General features: G+C 36.9%; 1 long non-coding RNA gene across 5 annotated transcripts in view; it reads left to right on the forward strand.

The window, feature by feature from the left end:
• LOC106497088 (uncharacterized) overlaps positions 1 to 12,282 on the forward strand; it is a 197,829-nt gene that overhangs the window by 52,581 nt on the left and 132,966 nt on the right. The window lies entirely within an intron of this gene.

Below are 12,282 nucleotides of genomic sequence, written 5' to 3' on the forward strand. Positions count from 1 at the left end.
TCTAATTTTGTGGCAAGGGTTCACAGTGCCCAAGATGGGTCTGCTTTCACTTTCGAGTATAAAATAGCCAAATAGAATTTCAAGTCCTGTAAGAAGCATTCTCTTGGTACTTAGTGCAAGTGGCATTTTTTAAAGGTTGCTGTTGCACATAGGTAATACAGTGAATGGCCAGAGGGTTTAGTTCTTAACTATTTTGTGCTATGACCCGCAAAAACAAAAAAAAAACCTGTTTAGTCCTTAAGTAGGGATATTTAAAACCATCAGAAGCAGCTACAGCTTAACTGTGATTTTTCCCTCTGTAAAAACAAAAACCCACTAATCCTTGAAGTAACAATGTTGAAAAATAATGTCTATTCAAAATTGCAGCACTTAGTTGTTGGATATTAAATATATTTGCTGAAAATATTAATCTGTGTTTGTAAATTTACAATTTAGCATTTATCTTAAGTCATTGGATGAGCTTTTTTGCTGCTGTAGATGCTTTTACAATAGTAAAAAGGTAAGATTCTCTTTGGATGTATTTGAAACACTGCAATCTAAGTTAAATACTATATTTAAAGATACTTCTGAGACTTATTATTAAATTTTGGCTTTATTATTGATAGCCGAAAACACATTTCACATGATCACGTACTGAAACTATATCCTCTTGTTAATTTATAAAAGTCTTCAGATCCAGTTAACTGGCAGGCTTTTATACATCCACATACTTTGATTTTTAAGGACTGTTAGGCCAGCCTTCAGTTTCTGTAAGTCGTTTCTCATTCTTATAGCTTCCTCTGATTCTCTTTTGTGCTGTGATAGGTTAATAATTCACTTTTTATTGTTCAGTACTGAGTTTTGTCAAGTTGCAAAGGATCTTAAAAACCCTGAGATGCCCCAAAAGAACATGAAATGCAGCTGCAACTACAGAGTACTTCTGGAGGTACCTACCTCCACTCATGTGCACTCTCACGCACACTCATGTACATGCACACACTAATAGACAAGAACCTTGAATAGGCTCTTTTTAGATGTCAAGAGCTTTAATACATTTCTTTCCTCCAGGCAGTGATGATCTTTAGGCGATCTCTTTTGGTGTGTTTTCAGAATGGAAAGTCTGCAAAGTCTCTCAGGACTCATTTTAGAGAGAGGAGAAAGACAGAAATGTGATGAGATAGCTGATAAAAGGGTCAGGCTGCATCATAGAAAGCAAAAAGGAATTAGAGTGTAGAGTATATGAATATATTTAAGGATGAAAAGCTAAATTTCATGATAAAGAAGATAAGGTAGGCATCTGGGAGAAGGGTAAATACAGAGAGGTGGTAATAGGGTAAAAATGAAGAGAATTTAAAATAGAAATAAAATGAAGGCTATTGAAAGAAATAACCTGAAAACAGGGAGAAAGAATCTAAATGAGAGTGGTACAATGTTAGGTATCAAAATGAGCAGGTAGGAACCCAGGTAAATAAAATGTATTCTTAAAAATAAAGGAATAAAAACTGTATAAAACCCTAGTGTGGTGCATACAAGTGTTTTACACTTTTCTTTAAAGGGAGAAGTGTAAAAATAGTAGCTTGGAGTTCAGTCTGTGTGCTTTCTGGATCTGGTGACCTCTTTGCTTATACTTTCCTGGTAGCCCTTTGCTGAATGCTGTGTTGTTTACAGCTCCAGCAGGGATTACCTCTTCTGTTACACATGGCATACATTTTTATAAGTTCCTTGTAGCTGCAGTGTTTTCCCCTTGTCAGTTTGTTCTTTTTATCATCTAAGCACAGCTTTTCTTCCCCTGAACATTACTGGTCGGACATATGTCAATAGTAAGAAATATATAGGTACATATAGGTACAAAAAGAAACCATCCAGACTTAGAAAACCACTAATGTTTCCTAGGTTAATTGTGATGCAATAGGGGGAGAGCGAGAGAGCGAGAGAGCGTAAAATACAGTGGCTAGTTTAAAGGAATGCTTTTAGGAATCCATTTTGTCTTTGTATGGTGAGTAACCCTCAGTAAATCTTCCTGGCTTCAGATACAATGGTCTTTTATTTTTCTATATTAAGTCACTGATTCCTCATTGCTGATCAATATTTTTGTGTTATTTAGTATTTCTTTTCTATACAAATCATGGAATTTCTTTAAATTTAATCAACTCATATTAAATGTTAACCCACTAAATATATTTGTATTTTCTTATTTGTAGTCCTAGTTTAGAAATGATCTGTAAGTTTTAAATTAATTAAATATTGGCTAGTTATAGAAGTGGTGCTTGTACAGGCAAAGGTCCTAATTATTTGAAGTTAATGCCTTACTCTTTCTGGATTGCTATGCTAGACTACTTAAGATGCACAAGCTAATTTGGACAACTTTACCTCTGGTTACACTTTGTGGCAGAGATGTCTCCGCTAAATGCTGGACTGAATATACTGTGATTAAAACCGGGCAGATGAACAGCAGATTTCATGAGTACTTCTAGTGCTCTTTGGTAATTAGCAAAAGTCAACAGCTGATTCTGAATTTTGTTGATCTTGAGTATTGATACTGATAAGTCTAGAAGGGAGTTTTGAAGTGAGTGAGAGGGCACTATACCTGAATCTCTTGAGTGGTAATACTATTTTAGTCTGTATTAGAATATAAGATATTCCGTGGGAATGTTATTAAAAAAAAAAGATTCTTATAGGTCTAAATATGCTTATAGCTAGAAGTGTTTTCTCTGAAGTTAGTTCTTCAGTGGTTCAACTAGAAATGATACTTTGAAAAACTCAATAAGGATGTTAATGAATTCAGTTTCCAGAGAGATTTCAGTCTGGGTTAATCTTTTCTTCTGTGAAAAAGAACCATGCAGCTTAGGGCTGCTCTCTACAGCAGAGAGGGTTTGATAGCAGGTATCAGATTTAGAAGCATCAGATTTAGATTCAAATGCCTAAATCCTGAGAGGCTAATGGGAGTTGTATATCATCTCTAGTAATCATGCATGAATCAGCATGCAGTCTAATTTAGAGTAAATTTAAGAAGCTGCTACCATCAGTTTTGATGAAGGTTGGCTTCATTTTCCCACTCTGTGATTATGTTGATAGTGTATGTGTGTATGTGAGGGTGTATTTGTGCTTGTGGTTTTGGGGGTTTTTTTGTGCTTGGGGATACATGGGAGGGATTTCTGTCCTTATTCTGTGACAGAAAATTGTTCACTCAGAGAAATTTGGAGAAAATCTGCTGAATTATTTTTTTAAAGATAGCAAAGAAATTACCAGTAAAGAGCATATCCAGCTGTTAGTGCAACATATTGGCATTTTTTTCCAGGGATGACTTTGGAATTAGATAGATCCCTGATGCCTCATTGAATTAAGCATGTCTTTTGCTCCTCATAATGAAATTTTGACAAATGTCAGTGTTACCCACTCTGTTACTCACACTGTCTGCTAGGGCTATCTGCAAGATGCAGTGGGTGAGTCTTCTTTTTAAATAAAATTGAAACACATTTCGTGCTTGTGGATGTGGTTGGATAAGGAGCTCCAGAGACAAAAATATCCCTCTTACCCAGAGAGCACATGGTGGAAGCAGTTTAAGATCCTGATAGTGCACCAAAAATTCTCCTGATAAAGTATATAAAATTCTGATCTGGAGAGATTAGTACAAATGATCACTTCATTTGCATGCACCTTTGCACTCATTCAGTGTTCAGCTTTTGCAAGGAATTTTTTGAGATTTCACATTCAATTAGGACCTGAAATCTGACAATCAAGAACTCATAAAGACTGTAATTAAATTATCTCTTTCTTAAAAAATAAAATCCTGTAGAATTCTGATGGTGGTATAATAAGGCTTTGTGATCCTTAAAATGTTGGATTTACAGAAGCCTATTGTCACTATCAATATGAATGTTTTCTCTAATGGTAATAGGCAGCATAATTCTGCCTGTGAAAGACCATTATAATACAAGAACACTGTTTCTTGACACAGTCCCAGCCTCTGACGAAAGAGACAAAACCTTCTGAGTACAGCACGTTTCTGTTGAATTGCATCTAGAAGCCCAGTTAACTTGGATAATTGGAGAAAGATCTAGAGCAGTTCAGAGACATTAATGGAGGATCCTCTAACAGTACTGCTTTTAACTTCCCATCTCAGGCTGTGAATGCAGATCAGGATTCGAGCCAGGCAGAAAGTGCTTGTATGATTTTGCTAGAGGGCAGCTGAGTGCTCTGTTATTAGGTTACAGGATCTCTGGTAGATTCACTGATTTTCAAGACTGGCCGCTAAACTTAGTGGAGTAGTGGAATGGGTTTTGAAACTGAAAACTGCTGACTACTACTCTTTTGCAAAAAACATCTATTTTCTTTGGACTTTTTAAAAATCCCCTCTCAATTTTGCCCATTTATTATCAGAATCTCCCTAAAATGCTAAGAGCTTTGCATGCTTGTCTCTTCTGCTTCTGCAGTAGCATTTTAGGGCTGCGATTGAGCTTTTAAAAAGTCTTTTGAAGGACTAACCCTTCCTTGGTGTCTTGCCAAGATCTTTAATTGAAGCTCTTCATCAGATACATGCATTTCCTTAACAAAATGTAATATTGCAGAGCCATGACTTCAACATTGTATTGGTGGAATATACTTTAACTGTATGATTAGTTTGCTCTTGAAAATTAATTTTGCAGTTTTCTCCTTCCTCATAAGTTCCCTGCTGTGGCTTAATTGTTACTGACAGTGAGTGTCTGTAATAATCTTAGACAGCTGGTTTCTTCTCTTTTACTAAGTTGAAGAAGATAGCAGAGATAGCATAGCTATATTTTAGATATTTGCAGTCTTCGTGTACGTCACGCTGTCATGCTATGAAGGTTCGATAGCAACGACTGAGACAGTAATATAATAATAAAAAAGATGTTTATTTCCTCACACAAGTTCTTGGATTAGTAACATCCATTAAAATAATGCGATTACTAATTTAGGAAGGATGACACAAAACCATCAGTTACTAATTTAGAAAGGATAACCTGAAACCGTCGATTACTGCGTTATTAATTGGAAGGACTGCTTATCCCTACTTGAAAGCTTTCTTGTTCGCTCTCCTAGTGAGAGGGCTCTCAGCCTCGAGGAGTTACCTTAACCCAGCGTCCCAGGAAAAGGGGAGGGGGGGGATACTCACGGTCCAGCCGGAGAGGATGGTCAGGTCACGTTCCCGTCCCTGCTCAAACTCTCCTAGCTGCCAAGTCTCTTTTTATACGGCTGGGGCTCTGGGCAAACACTGCTTTTGCTGACTTTTAGCAAGTTTCGCAATCACAGGACTGTCTGTTTGTCTGCTTGGGAGGACCCTGCTAGCGAGGCAAGACCACAGCACCTCCGTATTGCTTCTTCCCTCCCCGGGGGTCCGTGCAGATTCCAGGTGGCAGACTTCACTTCTCCAGTCTTGTTAATCATTCCGCAGCCTTGCGCATATCAGTCCTTGCGCATATCAGTTGGTAGACGACTTTAGTCCTGTTAAGTCCTCTGTTCAACAGCTTTGTGCACGTCAGCTCTTGTGCTATCAGTTCTTCTGCATATCAGTTGACAAACTTCAGTCCTGTTAACTCTTCACTCGCCCGTCAGTGTAATATTAGTACATCCTACAGGAATGGTTCAAACTGTTGTGGAACTGTCTTGGCTCAATAGTCCAATGCTTTTTAAAAGGACATTGTTCACATGTTGCTTAGCTTTTTCTCTGGAATAGCCAGCTTAGCTTTTTTTTTTGTTGGCTGCATTTTGTCTGGAATGCCAGTAGGCATGGATATTTTCTAAAAAAAAAAAAAATACAATCAGATATGACAGAATAGTCAATGGAGACAGTTATGCTGAGTAGGAGGCACCATTTTTAAAATATCTTTTCAGCATAACACATGTATATATTGCCATATAACCATGTTTTGTGAAGTAATTGTAATCAATTATGGATTTCTCTTGCTAGAAGAAAGAATTAAGGGACAATATTAGCATTGTTATACTGAAATATGTGGTTAAAGGACTTTTTTTTTTTTTAAGAACTCTATTTTTTTTCCTAAGTGCATTGTAAAGCTCTTAAGAATAATAAAGCATTTTAAAGTTCTTCAACATTTGGTATGCTATGTCCATTATTCATAGAGGTAAAATGAATAAGTAATATTGAATGGCAGCAGATTGTTATATTTTGCTTGTAAAGAGAGTATGTTAATGGAGACTGCTGTTAGCACACATCATGAAAACAAGCCATGTTACTTGAGCTGTGAATTAAAATTCAGGCAAAAAAATATTGTGAGGTAAAGCAGACTCAAAAGTCTTTGAAATGACTTATTTATGGTGATTTGGGTGTTTTTGGGAGTGTTTTGATTTGTTGTTTGTTTTTTTTTTTTTCCCCTGAAGACTTTTCATCAAGGTCACTGGTTTAAAAGATCAAAGATTACTGTTTTGCTCTAATCTGTTATATGGTATCGATTTATTTATGTCTGTCTCCTTAGTATATTCAACTATACCTGAAGGATCCCCGCATCTTTGCTTTTCTGGTATTTTAAGTTGTATTTAGTGCCAAATTCTGGAAAACAATACAGCATAAGTGCTGGAGGAGCCCTTTGGCTCTATCAAAGGACCTACATGTGCTCCCATTATACCATTTTAACTTTAAGAACTATCAAAGCAATTCTTTGAAAGTGTAATTTGCTTTGAACACTGAAGAAATTCTTCTGAGCTCAAAGTGCTTTAGGTGATTTCTGCATTATTGGCACTATTCAATAATGGATACTAAACAGTATCCATAAAACAAAGCAAGAAAGAGGAGAAATTCATTTGACTGAAAGTAGGCTGTTTTAGATGTTTGCCAGTTCTCTGGCTGCCGCCTTCAGCAGGATGGGACCCTGGAGCTTCCAGATTGTATCTTCTAGGCCAATAAGATGTCTAAAGTGGGAGTAAAATCTTTGCTTGGTAGCTGAATCCTGCCCAAGGTGTACTGCTTCTTGCTGGTGCAGAATATATGTTTTTTTATGTATCATTGTGAGAAGATATTTATTTGAATGTTACTTTACAAATCAGTGCTTAAAAGCATCAAAGTTCAGCACTTTGAGCAACGTCCTGCTTTCTTAGCAAGAGAATAGCTGTCCGTTTCTCTGGACCTAACCAGGATGTTTTAACACAATGTAGGTGCTCAGAATTATTAGCCTCTTTCCTGATCTGTTTCTGTAGTTTGGTTCAATAGAAGTTGTTATTCTTGCACTGTTTTTCTTAAAAGTTATTATGGGCTAACAAGTGCCTTATAATGTGGTTGTATAGCAAAGGCAGGCAGAGGCTTGAGGTCTGTTCCCATTCTGCGTTGTCATAGTAAGGTGGGAGTTTCCTTGAGCAAGCTGAGTAAGAAGTGATTAATTGAGCACGTGGCAGGAACACTGATGTTTGGAGAAAGTGACATAGAAAATGCAGTAATTCAAATGTCTCCTTAAAAAAATAAGAAAATATATATAACAACGGTTATAGGGATCTTGTCGATATGAAGGATACCTAACAAAGCAACATAAATTTAAAAAAAATAAAACCAAAAGACACAAGAGTACATTTATGCCCTAATCTTGCAGTATTAAAGTCAGAAGTAGTAAATAATTGATTGTAAAATCAAGCCTTTAATCCTTTTGAATGTTCTAGTGAGAAGTGTCATTGTTTATACTGGCATAATACACTTTTTGTAACAAATGAACTCAAACCAGTGAATATTGATCCTTAGAGTTTCCCTCTAAATGGTATGCTCAGCATCTGTTCTAGCTAGCTGTGAACATGTAATGGATTTGTGTTTGAATAAATAGTATAAATCAAATGATAATAGAAAAAGGCCTCATAGTGAAGCTGATAAGAAGATGGAGGGAAAGGCACTACTGTGCAGAGAGTCAATGTAATTTAATAATGCTGTAAAAGTCTGGACTGCCAAGTAGAATAAATGAGTGAAGAATGTGTTGGTGTTTGACAGTACTAAAACTTATGTCGGAAGTGTTACTGGCATTACAGTTGCTGGCATTCATAGGTTCTGAACTTTAAGTCGCAGCAAAATAAACAAACTATACAATACAATAGGAGATCAGTAATAAAGCAAATTCTGCCTACTCAGCTGCTCACTGCCATAATAAAACAGGAGGGGAGGAGAATGTATCAAATTACTTTGTGTGTATAGAACATAATGGAACTTCCCCTATTCTTACCTCTGTTTTGTGTGCTGAGAGTACTACCTAGCAAATGTCATTTTAGTTTCTATCAAAAGTCGCATAGACTTAGTTGGGAGAAATTACTCCCTTCTAATCCAATCACTCTTCTTGCCTTCAAAGTAGCATGAGAGATTTTCTAGAACATTTACTCAAAATAAATGAGAGTTTGAACTTCTGTTTCTCTAGCTCTCTTCTTGGCTGAATTTGAAGTTGTAATGATTGTTTAGGGAAAGTAGATTGAAAATGAATGTGGGAAAAAAAGCACAGTTCAAAGCTGCAGGGCGAACTTGGGCTATCTTCTTGTTTAGGAACAGTTGAATCAGCACACAGTGATGATAAACTTGTCTGAAATTCATGTGTGGTAGTGGGAAAGTGCCTGTAGTCCTTAAATCTTTCTGGTAGCACTGTATACTCCTTACAGTTTTTGTGAAATACATAACCATATTTTTACTAATTCTTTGGTTCTATAAATGTGATAAGTCATTGTTGTTAAAACAAATGAAAGATTGTTGTATGTTTATATTAGAATGACTTAATGTTGAGGATTAATTTTACCCTTATTTGCAATTGTGTTCCCTGCTGTTTAAGCTACTGCATGGGCTTCAATTCAGTGTGGTGTGTTCCTAACAAGCATTAAACTAGTCTTTGCATTTACAAACCTAAGTTTTGTTTCCCATTTTTCAATACAGCTGGTAGTTTAAGAAGTAAGTTGTATCATACTTAGTTGAATGAAAATCATTAGCAATCCTTTGATATAAATCTTCACAGGTTGTTGTGGATTAGTTGTTGGAACAGGACTAAAATTTGGTTGCAAATAATTCTAAAGACAGAAGAAAATTAGCACAAATAACAAAACAGTTTCTGTGTAAGCAGTTGAGCTATAGCTAGAGCAAATATGCTTCTTTAGCCACTGGTCCAATATTACTTGGCTTGGACATTTCTTCACATTTTAAAGGAAAATGAGTCCCATTTTTGGAGTTGTCAGCTCCTGTGTTATGGCATTTCCCTGAACACTGATTCTACCCACCAAAGTAGCAATTTCATCCGTTGCATTTTTAGAATTGGTATGAAGAAGTCAGCAAGTGCAAAACACTTTGCTAGTATTGACCATTGAGAATAAGAAATACATCATGCTACAATTCCTACATCTGTCCATAGAGTGCTTTATTTCACTTAGCGGAACAAGTGCTTCACAGGAATAGAGTAAGCCAGGTTATACCAGTGCTTTATTAACAGCTTCACAGATGTTATACTGATGCTGTGCAGAAATAGTTAATCTGGGATAATGGTGATATCTAGTACAATCATGGACCACTTTAGGGTTGAAATGAGACACATACTGCACTTACCTAGAACTTTTTATGCAGGAATGTCGAAGTGCTTTCTAGACACAGCTCTGCTGCAGAGTAGAGTTAGAGCCAAGACCCTGGTGCCACAGTACAATCCTTTCCCTCCTTTGGTTTGACTCAAGCTCTCAGACTGCTAAGTGTACAAGTCTACCGTTACACTATGTCTCCGTCTCTCTTGCTTCTTACAGCAGCCTGATAGGACTGCAAATCCAGTGGCCTTTACTACGTGTCCTACCTCCAAAATAGGTGCTCTTTTCTGCAGGCTCCAGACCCTGTTTCCACTTGCAAGTTAGCACAGGTAAAGAGCTAGAGAGGTTAAGTTTCCATATGTGGCTGAGAATATGGAAGAGAGAGGGCACAAGGAGGTGGGGTACACATTTTTTAGGATTAAAGAAGTTTCTGCAATAGAGGAACCTACACAGGAAGGACAGGCTTATCTGAAACAAAGCAGTTAAAATGCTGTCAATTTAAAATTAAAAAGGTTGTGGAATTGTTTTTAAACAAAGTAAATTCCTTGTAGGCAGGATGGGGGCTACTAAAAGATGCAATACCAGAGAATCCAAACTAGCGTGTTTATCAAAAGGATTTAAAAAGACCAAAAAGAAAGTGGCATTGCTAGGCAGCAGGATAGGGGACCATAAAAAGCAAGAAAGCTTCCTACCAAAAGGTCAAGCTGTGTCCAAATGGGGAATATACAAAGGCTTATACACTTTGACAGGTTAAACATAAAAGCATAAGACAAGTGCGCAAAAAAGAAGAAAAAAAATATGAGGAACACCTTACAGACAGAATGGAGATTAATAAGAAAACACTTTTTTCAAATTCATCAGAATCAGGAAGCCTGCTTGAGAGTAAGGCTGATAGATGGTCAAGGTTCAGAAGGAGCTTTCAGAGAAAATTAGCCCACAGCAGAAATGTAATCTTAATTTTTACTTCTGTGTTCCTCACCTAGTGTAATTAGGTGATGGAACTCCTTGCATTATGACAAAATGAATTCTGGAAGCTTACACAGCTTTCAAGAACAGACCAAAGAAATTAATGGAAGAGGAATTTACTAAGCACTAAATACAAAGACGTTCTCTCAAAAATTGCCTGAGCTGCACATCACAGGATGCTGGGGGAACACATCACAATACATTATATAATTCTCTTACATCCTTCCCTGAGTGTCCTCTTATGGCCTTTTTTCCCCCCCTCTCCTTTCCCTGAGAACACTGTGAAGCTTTACTAAGTCACTCGGTTGCATCAGGATCCTAGAAGATTGGAAGAGTCAGGATTTTAAGTGTAACTGATATTCAGTATGAAACAGTATAGTATATGTTCTTTTCATGGGCATGTCTTACTGAGCTGATACACTACTAACTGTCAACTTGGTAGCAAGTGCTCTGTGGTAGAGAGGAAGGAAATAAGAAATCACTCCAAAAAGACAGCAGTTTAGAAAAGCGAAATGTGTTAGGACTCCCTGCTAGCCCCCAAGGAAGTGTACGACATTCAGTGCTATGTCGGTTTTCTAGAAACTTTAAAAATCCCAAAGAGTGGGTTTTGTCGGAGATAGATTCCAGGATGCATGGACCACTAGTCTGGCCTAGTCTGGCCACTCTTACGTTTTTCTGTACCTGTGGGTAGGAAAGGCACAGCTTTTTCCTTTTGTAGGAGCAGTTCCTACTCACTGACTTGCAAGGTCCCGGAGCCTACAATACCTAGCCACGTGTGGAAAAGCAGACATTTCTCCTGCCATCTTTTTTTCTGCAGATTGGTTGTGACAGTGCTATGTGTGATCTAACTAAGCCTGAAAAAGTGATATTAATCTAGTTTATTGATAAATTAGTTTAAAGTCTGGAATAAAACCTGAGAGCTCTAACTCCTATTCTCCTTTTGCCACAATATTTCGTGTTACATTGCCTATTAGACTGCAAATAAGTTCACACACTACAGTCTTGTTAGGACAGATTGCATGTGAACTGTGATTGCTGTTTCCTAGAATTTATCTAAATGCTAGTCATCTCAAGTAGGCGTAGAAGAAGTTACAGAGGCTGAATAAGGTAGTCTTTTTTTTTTTTTTTATGGCTAAAACAGTCTTGTCTTTATTTCCAAATAAATGTTGTGCTGTTCAATTCTAGGATTATTCGGCTTAGCAATTTTGCACACAGCTCAGCTATACTAAAATCTCATACTTTTACTTCTTCCCTTACTCTTTGTCACTCATTTCATTTGCTCATTATATATCTTGTGTCTTAAATTAAGCTTTATGAAAGGAAGGTACCAGAGCATCTCAGTTGTTGTTCAACGTGTAGAAATTGACTCCTAAATTACTAGCAAATCCCGCTTACTGGCCACTCTAGGTCACTAATTTGATGCAGAAGTTAGAGATTTCTCCGTGAAGGTTTAAGTTTAAAAGTTTAAGTCAAGAGCAATCACTTAATTTTCTTTGACAGTTTTGAAGCCAGCAGGTTCTAGAATGGAACAGGTGAGTTACTTGAGAACAAGACAATTGTACCTGACTGTTCAGTTTGTCACAAAATGTTTTTAGAATTTTGAAAAATGTTAACAGAAAAAGCTTGAGGTAGTGCCTGATATTACCTTTATATACCTTAATATTAGATAAGCCTTTTTTAAAGTTTGTAATGTGCCTACAGTATCACAACTTGAAGGCTGTAAATTGTAACTCTAATTGAAACTATTTATGCTGTTGGGCTTTCTCCTAGCACTTTCCTTGCTTGTTGTAGGAAAAGGACTAACTAAGGAAAATTCTGCAATGTTAATCTGGTCACATTTGA

Source organism: Apteryx mantelli, chromosome 4, assembly GCF_036417845.1.
Source record: "Apteryx mantelli isolate bAptMan1 chromosome 4, bAptMan1.hap1, whole genome shotgun sequence".
NCBI classification, from domain to species: Eukaryota; Metazoa; Chordata; class Aves; order Apterygiformes; family Apterygidae; genus Apteryx; species Apteryx mantelli.